The sequence below is a fragment of the Tenrec ecaudatus genome, chromosome 15 (genome assembly GCF_050624435.1).
Source record: "Tenrec ecaudatus isolate mTenEca1 chromosome 15, mTenEca1.hap1, whole genome shotgun sequence".
Taxonomy (NCBI): domain Eukaryota; kingdom Metazoa; phylum Chordata; class Mammalia; order Afrosoricida; family Tenrecidae; genus Tenrec; species Tenrec ecaudatus.
Window position 1 is genome coordinate 90,642,800 of NC_134544.1, and position 16,562 is coordinate 90,659,361.

Below are 16,562 nucleotides of genomic sequence, written 5' to 3' on the forward strand. Positions count from 1 at the left end.
CAAAAGTCAAATCACCAAAGAGACCCTCAACATAATGGTCTTTAGTCACCTTTCAAGTCCAATCTTTGTGTAAACAAGCCTGTGACAATCACGGGGTTTGTAGTTGAAATTGTATGGCTATGATATACAAAGAGCATAGTAAAGTCCTAGAAGATAGGAGAGAGAAAATAAAATAAAGGACTCAGACACATGTTATGGTAGCATGCTTTCCTCTGGGACAGCCATGATCTCAGCAGCCAGGTCTACGCAGAGAAAGGGAGGAAGAGAGAGTAAATCTTTACTGTCTTGGGATATTTGTAGGTAGCCATAATACATGCATATTCAGTACTTACATACATCACAAGGTGGGTGGTAACCACAGTAAAGTCTCTGAGCTCACAGGGGAGGAAACCTAATACCTGCACTGGGGAAAGGCCTGAGGTGGGATGGGTTCTGCAGTGGGAGGAGACATCAAGAATGTTTACTTCTATATAGAGATAGAAGCTCACTTTAAGGCAGCATAGCTGTTAGGGGAGAATCTTTGAGAATGATATTTAAAGCAGGGTAATGTACTTGGGCTTAATCTCTAACATACCGAAGTGGTGACTTTCCTACTGTGGAATACTAGCTTTCCAGATTCCCTCTGTGATGATTTAGGGAATATAGTCCTGGTCATATTTCTGTAAGTCTTATTTTCCCACAGTCCGGAACTGAACTCACCCTGGTGATAGACTAACCATCCATGTAATTAAGATCAAAAGGACAGTACACACCCAAGGAGAGATTTAGGAAATGTGGAGGAACAGAAACAGGAAAGCCTTGACGAGATTGAGATGAGTGATCATGTGCTCTTGTTGTTGATAGATTCCCTCAATTAGGTTCCAGCTCCCAGAGAACCCATGTACAACAGAATGAAACACTGCCAAGTCCTGCTCCATCTCACAGTAGTTTTTCTGTTTGTGCTCATTGTTGCAGTCAATGATTCAATCTCTCACAAGGGTCTTCCTCTTTTTCACTGCCCTTCTACTTTCTCAAGCACGATATGCTTTTCCAGGGACTGGTTTCTCCTGATAACCCATCCAAAGCACATGAGAAAACATCTCACCATGCTCACTTTTCAGGAGCATTCTCGATGTACTTCTTCTGAGACAGATTTGTTAATTCTTCTTGAAGTCCATAGTTCTTTCAATCTTCTTCGCCAAACAATAATTCAAATGATGCAGGAGGTATCAAAAGAGGATGGAAGGAATACACAAAGCAAGAGGTAGCTTATGATCAAGAACCAGTGGTACTGAAGGAAGAAATCCAAAGGGTACTGAAGATATTAGCAAAAAATAAGGCTCCAGGAGTGTAGTATGAGGTAGGGGGGCAGCCCCCCACCACTAGTTGTGGGTTCAGTAAGCACAATTGTACGGTTGAGATAAATACATAAAGTCATCGAGAGCATGAGATAGAAGAGGCATAGGGGATATTGCACTCAAGGGGTCAGACACATTTCATGGTAACATTGCTCACCTCAGCCCCACTTGGTGGCCCACGTGGAAAGAGGGGGAAGGTAAAGAGGAAAGGGGGAAAGGGAAACAAGGGAGGAGAGGGAGCCGAGGAGAGAGGTGGGGAGAGACCAGAGAGAGATGGCTCTCTATAGCTAACCCAGGCCTATATAACTTTTGGAGGCATGCAAGCCCCTTGATTACAGGTAAAGACATACGTCACAGGAAGGGACTGCACTATAGGTTATACAGTAATGGGAGGGGGTGGTCTAGGGGCATGCATGCAACAGGAAAAGGAGGGATAGGGACTATACATGTGACAAGATGGGCAGATCCTAGAGTCAGGATGGCAGCTTAAATTTGACCTGTTCTCTGGATCTCCATAGGAACCTTTATCCGTAGGGTATAAACCCCACCTAGAGGAACCAAGCTAATGGTTGTAAGCTTCAAGGAGAAGTAACCCATTTTCTCCTACAGCAGGGAGCAGGCCCATCCTGTGGTTTGGGGAGACAGCAGTCTACCTCCAGGGAGGATGTCTTAGAAGCTGACCTCCCTCCACAAGTCCCCCTTTGTTTTATATAAAAAATTCAAAAGCCACATGGGCTATATGGTTATTTTCTATACATTAAAAGTTGTCCAGACAAAACTTAATGGTCCAATTGATGCAGCCAAAAATTCAGGCTTACACCTAACATTTTGAATCCAGGCACTGGGGGTAATGTCCCCTAATGCCCATCTGCTGTTGGAGGAAGGTATGATAGAGGCTGGATATCATGGCGGGAAGAAAACGAGCAAACAGGAATGTCTGCTTCTATAGGGAGAATGAATCAACCATGTGCTCACTTTAAGACAGCACAGCTTTAAGGGAGAAACTATGGAAATGATAGACAACCGCAGGAACGTATACCTGGACCATATCTCCAACTACCCGAGTGGCGGTCTTCCAGCCATGGAATACTAGTCTTCCAGATTCCCTCCACACCAGTCAGGGAGTAATTCCTGTTAGGTAGCTTAGCCTAGGGAATTGGGAAGTCCATTTACGCATGCCCAAGAGAGCCAGCAAAGGACAAAAGCTGGATTTTCCCGCCGATGGGCCCACATGGGCGTTACACCTGGAGCATCCCACCTGGGCCAGGTGACTGCAATTCTGCCAATGGGATCAACCTGGGATCTTTCACCACACCTCCCCTGGGAACCCTTGAAAAGGCAGGGACCAGAAGGGAGAGGGGCATTTTGGTCTGGTCTTCGTGGGAGGAGAGAGATTCTTGAGTGACTTGGGGCAGTCTCTGCCAGGCCGCATGGTCAAAGGAATCCTAATGGGTGCCGTGTAAAACCTGATGCTTCTTTGAACTTTCATTAAATTCACTTGGATCACGAGCCCGGCTTCAGCGTGAAATCTTTCTCGCGCGGAGCCAAGGACTGAGGTTGGGATCTAGTCCCAGAGAGAGAAACCTAACAGTCCCAGTTTTATTTCCCTACAGTGCTAGTATCCCACATTTCCCCTGTCTGCATTATGTTTGAGATTTAATAGCGTCACGGGAGCAACATGGTCTCTCTTCATATCTCTTAGCTTCCTATAGAAGCAGCACGAAACTGCAAGCATAAAATATATGATGAGTAAATAATACAGTCAGACTGGAACTTAAGCTATGTGAGATACTTTGAGCCCAAGATGGAGGATCCAACCCTTCCATGCCCTCACCAACTGCTTAATCACATCAGAGTCAGGAGATGCCTCAAGTCTGTCTTTGAATGTATAGAAAATATCCTCTTTAAGCTGATCAACATCTAATGAAATGTTTCCCTTAAACCCTTGCTAATGTTTCTTAATCAAATCCTTGTCACGCAATGTTACATTATATAGGTAGGGAGTTACACAGAAATCAGTTACATTCCAATCACATTATAACATTAATTCACAAGTCCAAAATCTTGATCTTTCAGCAAAACAACAGTCTGGAGTAATAGTCCAGTCAATATTGTATATAATGTTCCTCTTTGATGAGAGTCTCAGAGTTTCTCTTAGACAGCATCAACAATGGAAAAAAATGTCTCAACAGTCAGCAATCGCCATTCTCAGGAATCTGCCAAGTCTTCTTGACATTTTGGATAACTTCAGTAACAGGACAGGGAGGTCACACACCAGATTCCCTGCTTTCTTCTGGGCCTTGCTGGCTGAAGAGAAATCCACCGATCTCCTTGGCCTGTGAAAATATAAACAAATAGCCCCTCTCTTCAGGGTGTCAGTGACCTGGAGAAAGAATTATGATTAAGCTTTTGGGGTTCCTTCGTGTCCTTCATGTCCATCTTTCTCCCAACGTGGCTGTGTCCTTCTGAGGGAAGCCCATCAGCTTTATTCTACAGAAACATAAATGCACTGCCCTTTCTCCCAGTGAGAGATAGACCCGGTTCCCAAACGTGGTTTCCTTCATCCTGGGATTTCTTAGGATCAGTTTTCTCTGTAGAAGTGAAAATGTGTTTCTCTGCCCTACCTTTGTTTCAAGCTTTTAGTAAGGAGAACTTTTTTTGTTAAATTGACCAAATGAAATTTGTTGCACATAAGATTCCTCTTCTCCTCCTTCTGTTTTAACAATGCAGCTTTTAAAGTATTGCTGGCAATCTCAGTTACCTTGCTTGGTCTTGAACCAGTGAAACAACGAGTTAGACAGCCTTCGTTGTTATGTAAATACTGGCTCCCAGCCCTCAGAGAATTAAGAGAACTGACTAATTACCATACTTTCAAAGACTGAAAAAATTCTCAATAAATTTATTCAGCTGTTCCTGAAGTAACTTACTAATCAGACTTTTTTTTCCTCCAAGTTTACCGGTAAGGTTACAGGCTTAATTAAGCCTTTTGCTCTTCAGGCTTCTCACACTGTATGATTTTACCATCTTGCAATCATCTCTCTTACTTAACTTCACTCATTCCCTCCACGCTGGCTTCAGGGGAAGTTAATGGGACAGTTTTAGGCCCACCTGACTGCACTAAAGAAATGATCCCCGGGTATCAGCTGTGCGTGGAGCAGGACAGCGTGTATATGAGTCAGTGGGGGACTTGTGGCTCTGGGGGGCGCCCCATGGGGCAGGAAGCGTGTGTGTACATGGGTGTATGGGGTGGTGATTTGCAGTTGAGTGAAGGCTTGTATGCCTGCCTCTGTTTCAGACCTTCAAAGTGATTCTTTGGGGTTCAGCCCACTGCACCCCACATGCAAAAAAAAAAAAAGAAATTACCCCCCATCCAAAGTTTAAAAGCCTTTTTGCTTCAATTTCTAATTCCATGTGGTGGCGCTATTGTTTCACCACAAGAGCATTCCAGAAGACCCCTTGATTTAAACCATGGTCAGATTTCTCAAGCACTCTTTCCTGCCAACCATAACTTTTAACTCTAGAAATGCAAGGAAGCAAAAATTGGCTTAAGCGATCTTCCCTTTTTTTTAAGTTTTTGGCTCTCCATTATATTTTGATCCTAGATTTTTATAATTTATAGTTTTGAAATATTTTAAAATTGTTTTATTAGGGGCTCATACAACTCCTATCACAATTCATATATACATCAATTGTGTAAAGCACATCTTTACATTCATTGCCTTCATCATTCTTAATACATTTGCTCTCCACTTAATCCCCTCCCTCATGAGCCCTTGATGACTTATAAATTATTATTTTGTCATATCTTGCACTGCCTGATGTCTCCCTTCACCTACTTTCCCATTGTCTGTCCCCCAGGGAGGAGGTCACATGTAGATCCTTGTAATCAGTTCCCTCTTTTCAAACCACTCTCCCTCTACCCTCCCAGTATCACCACTCACACCACTGGTCTTAACGATATCATCCACCCTGGATTCCCTGTGCTTCCAGTTCCTGTCTGTACCAGTCTACATCCTCTGATCTAGCCAAACTTGCAAGTTAGAATTCAGATCATGATGTGGGGGGTGGGGAGAAAGCATTTAAGAACTAGAGGAAAATTGTGTTTTTCATCGATGCTACACCGCACCTTGACTGGCTCCTACCCTCCCCTATAGGGGATCTCCAGTGGCTGACATATGGGCTTTGGGTCTTCACTCTGCAAACCATGGTATATCAGAATTCATAACTACCTTTATTTCTTCTTTATAATCTTGACCAATAACTCCAGCAACACCTTGAGAATTTAGGTTGGACTTTCCTAATAAACATCTTAATTTGTTGTACATGAGCCAGACAAGAATAACTGAGATGTGAGATTGAAAGAAATAAAAGTTTTAATAACAAAAGAAACCTGCGCAGGGACCAGCCAGCCCTAGACAAAATGCGGCCATTGGCTGGTCCCTTTCACTTACAGACTTGGGTTTTTATAAGGCTTCATTAAATTGCTATACTGTGCAAGCAGGCTGGTACACAAGCAGAAATTGCGGTTGAACAGCGCGACTAAGCAGGCTGGTATGGAAGCAAAACTGGCCGTTAAGCAGCGTAACTGAGCAAGCAGACTTTGAGGTTGCACAATTTCCTGGCACAGGATAGCCTTTTGCTGGCTTTTAAGAACAAGGGGCTAGTTGGCCTTTTCTTTTTTTGAAAATGTTATAAGGCCTGAGGTTGCACTTTAGGACTGGTGCAGAATGATTGCTTAATATAAAATGGTTCTACAAATTAGCCCACATGGAAGAAGCACACCGGCCAGTGCGATCACGAGGTGCCCAAGGGACCAGGTATAAGGCATCATGCAAAAAAAAAAAAGATATAAGTGTGTGTATGTATGTGTATATGTGTGTATATGTATATATGTATATATATATCATATTAAATGAAGGGGGAAGTGCAGAGTGGAGACCCAAGGCCCAAGTGTCGACCAATGGAGATCCCCTCATAGAGGGGTTTAGGAGAGGAGATGGGTTAATTAGGGTGTGAGGTAGTATCGATGAAGAACACAACTTTCCCCCGGATCCTGGATGCTTCCTCCCCCCAACTACCATGATCTGAATTCTACCTTGCAGGGCTGGATAGGACAGAGGCTGTACACTGGTGCATATGAGGGTTGGAGGTACAGGGAATCCAGGGTGGATGATACCTTCAGGACCAAGGGTGTGAGGGACGATGCTGGGAGAGTGGAGGGTGAGTGGGTTGGAAAGGGGGAACTGATTACAAGGATCCACATGTGACCTCTTCCCTGGGAGAGGGACAGCAGAGAAGGGGGGAAGGGAGACTCCGGATAGGGCAAGATATGACAAAACAACGATGTATAAATTACCAAGGGCATATGAGGGAGGGGGAATGGGGAGGGAGGAAGAAAAAAAAAAGAGGACCTGATGCAAGGGGCTTAAGTGGAGAGCAAATGCCTTGAGAATGATTGGGGCAGGGAATGTATGGATGTGCTTTATACAATTGATGTATGTATATGTATGGATTGTGGTAAGAGTTGTATGAGTCCCTAATAAAATGTAAAAGAAGAAAAGAGAAAAAAATGATTAGGGCAAAGACTGTACAGATGTGCTTTATACAATTGATGTATGTATATGTATGAACTGTGAAAAGAATTGTATGAGACCCAATACATTGTTAAAAAAAATAATAAAATGGTTCTATTTAGGCTAACAATCACAATTAGTTCTTTGGTAGTGAACACCAATTACAGCTCTTAATAATTTCTAATTTAATCACAGCTTTTCGCTTTTCCTCCCAACTTTTATCAACTCCAGTATCAATTCGAATTTCTTGAGTACTTAGGTTAAAACTTCCTGATAAAAATTGTATTACTTTTTCCATAAGAGGTTCCTGCTTCTAGAATCAGCAAACTGTTGTGAGTGCTTCTGAGAGCCATCTCTTGGCTAGTCAAAACAACTGCAGGGAGAACAGAGGCTGGGCTTTTGCAAGATTGGTTAGGTCTGGTCTCCTGCTGTGAAGCTGGGTGATACCTGCAGTTTCTCTCTTCTTTGCTCTGGCAGGCAGACACCTTGCCTCCCACGCTTTGCTTGGCAGGGTCTGTATCAAGCTCCTTCCAATATTTTCCCGCTGGGAAGGCTTGGCTAATGAGTTCCCTTCCTACAGCGGGGCAGAGTTCAGGTTCCATTAAACCCGATCTTGATGGCCCTGGCCCATGCTCTGACATAGGCCGCAGCCTGCTCTGCCTACACTCTCTGTGAAGATGACCTGTCTTCCCACAACTAAAACACTTTTTTCTAGGTCTGATATAATTTGCCAGTGCAGATGCCATGAGGTCGGCCTTGTATTCCTCTGTCTCTACATTCCTGCATATCCTGAGATAATCTAGCAGAGTGCCCTGTTCCCAGTGGAAGGTATTTTTACAGTGTTTATTGGAGAAATCATAAGATAGCTTATGCACTAAGTCTCTTACTGCCTGGACATTCTTTACATATTTGGAAATAGAACTTTTGGAACACAAAGTCAGCATAGGATTCATCAATCCGCTGTCTTATAGCCATGCAAATCGGCTTTCTCTCTCCTGATGGAATTATCTTTTCCCAGGCACTCAAGCAAACCTCACGTATCTATCCTATTATCTGTTGAGTAAACTGTACTTGAGACTCAACTGTAATATAATTCTCATCCTCTAGTGTTGGATTGGGGGAGGGAACGCGAGCTCACCTTTGACGCAAGGAAGAATTGTGACCAGTTGAGATGCAAAAGCTGCAAAAGGAGTTTATTTGCTAGCTCAAGCTAGGGCTTCCCTCCCTCCACTGCCCAACACAGTGGGGACCCAGCAGCCAAAGGGAATCAGCCCTGAGTTCTTTGTTCACTGGGCTTTTATGGGGCCAGGGCCAGGGGTCAGTCCAGTGTTGCTGTTCTTTAAATTGATTAGAGAAAACTTCTGGTGCCAGCATTGTCCAGTGGTGGTTGGCAAGCAGTTTCGCATGTGTTTTCTTGACTGGTCAATCGGTGGGGGGTGGTCACTGCTCCTTGCTGTAGAAAAATTATATCTAACCCTCTACAATTTTGTAGGACTACCTCAGAAAGAGAGCTTACAGATTTTTCTAGATGCGTTATTGCATCTTCTAGTCTGGCTAAATCCTCATTGGTTAAACTCTAGAGATGGGTCACTCCATTATTTTGGTTGCTTAGAGCAGCTATTTCTGTGCCCGTTCCAGCAGCGCTAACTCCAAGTAACAGAGCGACAGTTAAAACAGTGACAGGAAAAGAGGACCTGATGCAAAGGGCTTAAGTGGAGAGCAAATACTTTGAGAATGATTGGGGCAGGGAATGTGCGGATGTGCTTTATACAATTGATGTATGTATATGTATGGATTGTGATAAGAGTTGTATGAGTCCCTAATAAAATGTTTAAAAAAAATCAGTGACAGGTTCTCTTTTAACCTTCTGGTAGTGCTGGTTTGACCATTGTAAGCATCCATCTTCCCACGAATGGTAAATAACCCACGGGAAAAGAATTATATTTACACAGAATTCTGTAGCATTAGTGGAGTGTAACAACTTGGTATACAGGCAAGGGGAAGGGTAGGAATTTGAACATATCAACAAACTACCTTTAGTAGGAATTATCTACTTATTGCTTTGGCTGACCTGAGAATTTATATGTATACATGAGGCCTCATATTTTTTTTGGAGTTTTTCCCACACACGCTCCAATTCCTTGAACATTTTCTATTGTGAAACTTTTTTTCTTACGGCTATTCCAGTCGCACCTTGCATCGGCCTCCTGAACCAAAGTTCTGTTTATAGCTAAGGCATCATAATATGGGGGTCCTATACTATAACAAAGCCAACAACTTTTGGTAGCATTTGGGTTAGTACTGTTTAAAGCATTATACGTTGATACTATTAAATCAAACAAAGGAGAACTGAGATGAACCCTGTTCTGCGTGTGTTCTGGACCAGCCGTTGATGTTACAGTATGTAGGACTTTTAGGACTGGGGTGGCTATTATTTCAGAAGGCCCACGTTATTCCTCGGATCAAGGTCTCCCAGTGATGATGCCGGCTCTGGATGGTGATTTTTATGGTATTATTGGCATCAGCACTATTACTTGACACAAATTTCATTGACACAGAGTCTTCTTTAGAACTCCATTTCCAGTCACCATCATTGGTGGTTACACAAGCCCATTCAGAACAATAGGGCCATCATGCTTTCATGGCTACGTCCCCACAACTGCTGCAGGCTACGTCCCCACAACTTTCCTCTGTCAGTGCCCTCAGGCCAGGTCGTAGGGCACACATGAAACCCCTGTTTCCTCATGACCAGTTTATTATTTAAAGGTGTGCTATACCCGACATGCCATGCCACTCGGGGGCTGGGACCAATCCTTCTTTCTTGCCAGAGCTGTTCAAGGCTGAAAAATATTTCAGGATACTGCATTGCAAATATTGGATGTGTCTTACTTACTGTTGCCAGAATGTCTCCGGTGACTAAATTTTTTAGAGTCCAGGTGTGAATCCAAGGTTCATGTTGGTTATAATCGCAGTTTACCTTGATAATCGCAGAGAGGAACACCCAGAGGGCTGCCAGCCACAGGATCATGATGGTCTACTGAGGCACACCCAAAGGGGGTTGGTGGGATGCTGAGTTACCGTCCACACCTTTTCCGGAGGCTCCACTAGGCGGGTATGGCTTTTGTGAAACCAGGCAGCTATCCTGCCCTCCACCTTTAAGGCTGTAGGAGAGGTTAAAACAACCTGATAAGGCCCCTTCCATTTGATTTCTAGATTTTTGCTACGGAACCTTCGAACCCAGACCCAATCTCCAGGCAAATGCTGATGTTGACTTGCAGCTGCATTTGCCTGCTCAATGGCATTTTGGTAAACAGCCTGAATGGTGGGTCAAACATTGGCCTGTATCGCCTGCAAGGCTTGTATAGCCCCTAATATCTCAGGAGGCCTGCATAGGGTGGATTGAACGCTCTAGGGATAATGGGAGGTGGTTTACCATACACAATTTTAAAAGGTGTTAATTCAAGCATGGGGGAATTCCGCACACGGAATATAGCAAACGGCAGGAGAGTCACCTAGTTTTCGCCAGTCTCGTAGGCTGATTTGGTCAAAGTCTACTTTAAAGTTCTGTTCATTCTCTCTACTTGCCCAGAGCTTTTTGGGTTGTATGCACAATGCAGTTTTCAATTTGTCCCCAGAGCCTGAGCTAAATTTTGAACGACCTCAGTTACAAAAGCAGGCCCATTATCAGATTCAATTGTTTGAGGCATTCCATATCTTGGAGCTATTTCTTTTAACACCTTTTTTGCTATTATCAGGGCTGTCTCTCTTTTAGTTGGGAAAGCTTCTACCCAACCTGAAAAAGTCTCAACGAGGACTAACAAGTACTTGTAACCATATTTGCCTGGCTTGATCTCAGTGAGATCCACCCCCCAATGTAGCCCAGGTTGCTTACTTTTTTCTCTAGCCCCTTGATGCATATTTATAATTTTACCTGGTTTCAATTCTTGGCAGACAAGGCATGGGATCACCAGCTGTTCTGCAGTCAGTCCTTGGCCTTTGAACTGTAGTTTGGCAGTTTGCAACAATTGTAGCATCTTTTTTTCCCCTAAATGAGTAGTACAATGTAAATTGTACAGCATCTCGCGTCCCACCTCAGCGGGGAAGATAAGATTGTCCTGGGCCTTTAGCCATGGCGAGCCCTCTTCTATTAGGGCTTACAGCTCTTGTTTGACCCACAGTTCTTCAGCTGTGTAGCCAGGCACATTGGAATGGACCCCTTTCCTGGAAGAGAAAATGGAACAAGGCATACCTGCCCACCTGGTTCTCCAGGTCCATCTCCTTCCTTTTCTTGGACCGCAGCCTTTTGCACCTCCTTGTCTGCAGCACGATTGCCCTTAGCTTCCATGGAGTCTCCTTGTTGATGGCCGGGTGTGTGCACAGCTGCCACCGCTTTTGGCAGTGTTACAGCTTCCAGTGGCTGCATCACCTCAGTCTTATTCTTTATTTCTTTTCTTTTAGCAGTTATGAATCTTTCTTTTTACTGTGAGTACTGATATTCATCCTGGTTGGTGGTGTGGAGTAGTTAAAAGGTGTCTTTTTGAATCCGTCAAGCAGACTTGTTCGTTTTAAAGTATATTTGGGCATTTAACTAGGTTAAAATGTCTCTTCCTAGCAGGGGCGTTGGGCACTTTGGGATGAGCATGAACGAGTGACTTACTTGACCCACACTGAGGTCCATTTTGTGCGTAGAAGTCCATCGGTAACAGGTGGTCTCCGTGACACCTTGCACCCAGGTGGTACGAGACGACAGTTTTTCATTGTCGTGGGTGAGGACCGAGTGTTTTGCCTCTGTGTCAACCAAGAAATCAACCATTTTCCCCTCCACCAATCATGGTACCCTAGGCTCAGGGAGGGATTCTGAACCCCGAGTTCCTCATTCTAGGTTCTGCCTTTTTTTCCCCCGCATAAAAATAGGGGACATGCTGTCTTATGAAGATTGCGGCACCTGTCAAACTGGTGTCCATTCTCCTGGCAATGCCAGCACCATATCATTCCTTTCAAAAGCTCTTTTTTGAGTCAATCTCTGGCCCAGTACTCTCTTTCCTCGCAGTAACTGCACTGATCTTTTCCTAGTCTAGCCTCCCATTTCTATTAATGCCTTCCCTTGTTCTCCCTCTTCACTTGCAGTAGCTGCCACTAATACTTGGGCAATTTCCCTAGTCATCTTCCTAGTTTCACCTGCCTGGATCCATCGATCTTCCATCCACTGTCTTTCTTTCCAACAAATCCTTCAAAGTTTTTCTCCCAGCCTTTATACTTTCTTTTGACATCTGATGCACCTTGATTAATAAAAGCCATTATTACTGCAGCCCTACTTTCCTCTGATGTCAGATTTATGGGGGTATACAGCCTAAAAGCTTCCATGATGCGTTCTAAGAATGCAGCTGGACTTTCCTGGGGCCCTTGCCTTACATTACCTACCTTGGCCAAATTAGGCGGCTTTTTTGCTGCCACTCAGAAACCAGCCTTGAGAACCTGGCGATAAATTCGGAGCCTCTCCCTACCTTCTGGTTCATTGAAGTCCCATGCAGGTCTTTTCTGGGGAAGTGTGGAGTTGGGGGAGGGAGAAACTAACAGCAATGGTGACTGTATGAGACCACTCAAAGGGAACAAACATCAGAATTTCAGGTGATAGGATGCAAGGGGTGGTGGAAGTTACAGCAAAAAATAGATAGATAGATAGATAGATAGATAGATAGATAGATAGATAGATAGATAGATATTGAGGGTTCTGCAGGGGGGGTGGTTCCAGGGTTGGGGCGGGAGTGGATAGGGGGAGCTGATATGAAGGTATCGAAGTTGATAATAGCAGTAATTGTACATTTATGTTTGATCCAATAGAACTATAGATTTAAATACATAAGCTGCCACATAACTACACTTGAAGGAATATTTTAAGAGATTTCTTGTTAACTTCTGTAGCAAAGTTCCACCAGAAACAAAGGAAATATTTTCAATACTCCCCTTTTTTCCTTTCACCCCTTATACAATTTGCTTATAGGGTATTAATATCTATTCCATTCTCTTAAATAACTCTTAGGTAAGGTGGCAGTAACTTGTAACCCTTTGAATTCTCTATAACATGGAACGAAATTAAATATCCCAAACCTTCAATACAATGTCAAAGGATTTCCAGAGTCAGGTCTGATTTTTAGTGGCACATCTGTACTTCTTGATATTATTACATGTCTGAAATCGTCACCCCATATTTTCTGACATGCATTAAAAATGTCATAGCTATCGCCGACCGCAAATACAGGCACTGATGAAAACTGCGTTACTCTGATTTTTAATGCATCTTTTTCATGGTCTTTCCCCCACGCTGTTATAAAGCTATGTACTACTGCTGGAACAGAATAGCCTGGAACAGGACCTTTTGTTCCATAGTATTTCTTATTTAAAGAAATTCCCACTACTTGATGTGCTCCTGTAAAGCAGTGGTTCACAACCTTCCTAATGCCACGACCTTTAATACAGTTCCTCATGATGTTGCTGACCCCAACCATAAAATTATTTTGTTGCTACATCATCACTGTAATTTTGCTACTGTTATGAATCATAATGTAAATCATAACGTGTTTTCCAATGGTCTTAAGTGACCCCTGTGAAAGGGTCGTTCGTTCCGCCAAAGAGGTCATGATCCACAGGTTGAGAACCACTGCAAAGTTAACCAAATGAGCAGAGGCTCCAATGCCAGCAGTCACTTCAGAAGATAATCCTTTGTAGTCAAAGTCATATAATTTCTATTCAAGACCATTTAAGTTGCAGATGTTTCTAACACACATTTAGCCAATATTGTTTTCTGTTCCCTTGACTTTGTGGCTACTGGGATTGGATCCCAAGACTACACAAGTATAGTCTCAATCCAGTATTGTAGATGTGTCTACTGATTCTGAGTGACCTTAGTACAATGTTGTATGGCAGCAACTGAATGTTCTTCTAGCCCTTGCTTGAAAATCTGACCCCAGTTTAGATGAAATATCCTCTGTCAGAGAGATTTTTAACACGTACATATAAAGCAGGTGATTTATGTTCCATGAGCACTTGGCAGGCTCTCTACCTTGTTGCTTGGGAGACCAGCTCAGAATATTGCACAGCCTGAGGGTAAAAGCCTTCCTTCATCTTGGTGTTTAGCAAACAATAGTGGACACATACTATATTTGTCCTTTTGTGATCAACTAATTGCATTCAGCATAATGGTTTCCAAGTCCCTTCACATCATGTGGTGTTTCATAATGCCATCCATCCCTGTTTTTCAGAAATGCATGATATTCCACTATGTGTATGTATCAGAGTTTATTTATCCAGTCTCCTAATAATAGGTATTTGGACAGTTTTCAACTCACCCAACATGGCAGAGTCTTTTACAATAAAATTTCCTAGGATAACCTTTACTACTCTCAAAGCATTGACATGTTTTGTGTTGTTATGTAAAGTCAATCATCATTGACATTTTTCTTACCAGTGCAATTTTCAGTTTTCTTAGCAGGATTAATCCTTAGCCCCATGACAACCATATGCCCACCCAGAAATGACACAATATAAAACCTGTACAACAATAAGTAAACAAACAAAAATAAAAGCAGTCCCACCATTCTCCATAAACTTCTGATCTGACCTCTACTTGGAATCTATCTTTGAGATCTTCAAGACCTTCCTTAAAATGCTCAATTCATCTAAAAACCACCATTTCATATCGAGCAGCCAAAGTTTCATGTCCCCTTGAGTTTCTTAAATACGCGATAATAGCCTTCGGTTCAAAATACTTTTCTTCCACACAGTACAAAACACAGACCGTGCTTTTCATTCTTTCTTTCGTTTTAAAGACTCTCTAAGGAAACTAAGACAACTGTATTGCTTAGAGAACTTGTTTGCAGCAATCCACTGATTAACCAATCATATGCGTATACATTTTATTTGGAATAAACCCTTGCATACAGAATCTGCTTTGCTACCAAGCTCACTGGCTCCAACTGGATCCTAGGCTCTTCTTCCCAATGGGAAAATAAATAAATCTGTAAGGGACCTTTGTCCCCCTCCCGCCTCCCTAAATTTTTATTTTGGGCGACATGCATTGGGAACTGTCTCAAACAACTTAAGTAAATACATGTTTGTTTTTTCTTTTTGTCCTCTTGATTACCCAACTGAAAAATTTGGCAGCCTGTACCTTGGTGGACTATCTTCTGTGAGCCCAGCACAGCTGTCTCACTGGGTTATCTTACTGAGTGCCTTCATACAATACTCAGAACTCAGAACTCAGACCATTCAGCTCCATGCAGGCTGTGCTTATGACTGTTTCCCTGGTCATGGTGACTCTGCCCTGGAACTTTGGTGGGTATCTTGTTCCATCATTACTAGTGAAGATCTCTCCCATCCACTCAAACCTGTGTCCAGGGGTCTGCCTCACGCAGCCAATAAGGTAACTGGTGAGTGAGTGTCCAGAATTTTTGCAGGAGATCTTCACTGAAGCACCCCGCTTCTTCAATCCAGCACCAGATTGGACCAGCTGGACCTCAGAGTCACTGCCTGTTGAGTGAAGACAGGTGGACAAAATCAATCTAGAGTAGCTACAACCACTTCCTCCTCCCTGAGACCGGTGACTTCTTGCCCGGTAGCTGCCACCACCAAGAAGAGGATTCTCAAGATCCAGTCCATGGTGTGAGAGCTGTCTCCTCAGAGTTTCTGTCGGGGAGGGTATGCTAGTTAAATGATCCTTCGGGAAACACAACATACTCATATTTGATCTAGTAGATCTCTGATTATTTGCATATTCATGTGGTGGAGTATTTAAAAGTAAGGCTTGTGATTAATAAATTACTTGTCATGAAGAATTCTATCTATCATGCAATCCCTAAAATTCAATCAACAAAGTTGCATTTTGAAACTTTTGAATCTTTGTGACAACTTTTTTAAAACTTTGTATTTCAATCACTAATGGAAATTATAGTGACTCCTGATTTTTCATGTGATTAAATATTAGAATGCAGCAGTTCATTAAAAATTTTCATTTTTTCATCTTAAACTTCAGTAAACTTTAAATTAGTCTTCTTTGGCAGTCTATGGATATTAACCTTTCACTGACTTTGAACGTTGTATTTCAGGATGAAATGATTTGGACAATGACTACAAGATCATTTTTTCTTCAATTTTTCATTCCAGAAACAGTAAACCATAGATTTATGGATTCCCAAAACATCAATCCATTTAAAGTTTTGCATACTCAAGATATCAATATTCAGCATTCTAGTGATTTATGAAAATTCCAAGTGTATTGGAAGCATACTTCATAATTCCATAGTCTTATTTTATAGACATTAATTTCTTTAGCATCTTATGTTATTTAGTTTTTACCTTGACTTGGATGAATGTTAACAGAGCAAATCTGCTTTCCTCTCAACAATCCATACCCATTTTCTTATATGTCATGGATTGCAATCCCCATAATACAATAGCACTTCTCCCACTTACCCCCTGGTTTCCAATTTGTATTACTTTGTTTTTACTACTTCTTCTGGCAGAGTATTTTGTACTTGGATAAATGCTGCCATTTTTTTTCAAATGGTCAATCATCCTGAGTGTGTGCTCCCTTGTGTTTTTTTTTCTCACCATGCTATCTACAGTTCAGTGAAACATTGAACAACTGGAATAAGTA

General features: G+C 42.6%; 1 pseudogene; it reads right to left on the reverse strand.

Annotated features, from left to right (window-relative positions):
* Nucleotides 1-12,733: 12,733 nt before the first annotated feature.
* On the reverse strand, nt 12,734-15,565 carry LOC142427588 (nicotinamide phosphoribosyltransferase pseudogene; annotated as a pseudogene).
* Between the last annotated feature and the right edge of the window lie 997 nt (nt 15,566-16,562).